We start from the raw sequence: 1398 nt of genomic DNA, 5'->3' as shown, positions 1-1398 counted from the left end.
AAGACAAGATACGACAAGACAAGACATGACAAGACAAGACAAGACAAGACAAGATACGACAAGACAAGACATGACAGGACAAGACAAGACAAGACAAGACAAGACAAGACAAGACAAGACAAGTCAAGACAAGACAAGACATGACAAGACAAGACAAGACAAGACAAGACAAGACAAGACAAGACAAGACAAGACAAGATAAGACAAGAGAAGACAAGACAAGACAAGTCGAGACAAGACAAGACATGACAAGACAAGACAAGACATGACAAGACAAAACAAGACCAGACAAGACAAGATACGACAAGACAAGACATGACAAGACAAGACAAGACAAGACAAGATACGACAAGACAAGACATGACAAGACAAGACAAGACAAGACAAGACAAGACAAGACAAGACAAGACAAGACAAGACAAGACATGACAAGACAAGACAAGACAAGACAAGACAAGACAAGACAAGACAAGACAAGACAAGATAAGACAAGAGAAGACAAGACAAGACAAGTCGAGACAAGACAAGACATGACAAGACAAAACAAGACAAAACAAGACCAGACAAGATAAGACAAGACAAGACAAGACAAGACAAGACATGACAAGACAAGACACGATACGACAAGACAAGACATGACAAGGCAAGACAAGACAAGACAAGACAAGACAAGACAAGACAAGACAAGACAAGACAAGACAAGTCAAGTCAAGACAAGACAAGACAAGACATGACAAGACAAAACAAGACAAGACAAGACAAGACTAGACAAGACATGACAAGACAAGACAAGACCAGACAAGACAAGACATGACAAGACAAGACAAGACAAGACAAGACAAGACAAGACAAGACAAGACCAGACCAGACAAGACATGACATGACAAGACAAGACAAGACAAGTCGAGACAAGACAAGACATGACAAGACAAAACAAGACCAGACAAGACAAGACAAGACAAGACAAGACAAGACATGCAAGACAAGACAAGACAAGACAAGACAAGACAAGACAAGATAAGACAAGACAAGACAAGACAAGACAAGACAAGACAAGACAAGACAAGACAAGACAAGACAAGACAAGACAAGACAAGACAAGACAAGACAAGACAAGACAAGACAAGACAAGACAAGACAAGACAAGACAAGACAAGACAAGACAAGACAAGACAAGACAAGACAAGACAAGACAAGACAAGACAAGACAAGACAAGACAAGACAAGACAAGACAAGACAAGACAAGACAAGACAAGACAAGACAAGACAAGACAAGACAAGTCAAGACAAGACAAAACAAGACAAAACAAGACAAGACAAGACAAGACAAGACAAGACAAGACAAGACATGACAAGACAAGACAAGAGAAGACAAGAGAAGACAAGACAAGACAAGA

This window comes from Zeugodacus cucurbitae, chromosome X (genome assembly GCF_028554725.1).
Source record: "Zeugodacus cucurbitae isolate PBARC_wt_2022May chromosome X, idZeuCucr1.2, whole genome shotgun sequence".
NCBI classification, from domain to species: Eukaryota; Metazoa; Arthropoda; class Insecta; order Diptera; family Tephritidae; genus Zeugodacus; species Zeugodacus cucurbitae.
Note: the sequence above shows the minus strand (reverse complement) of the source record.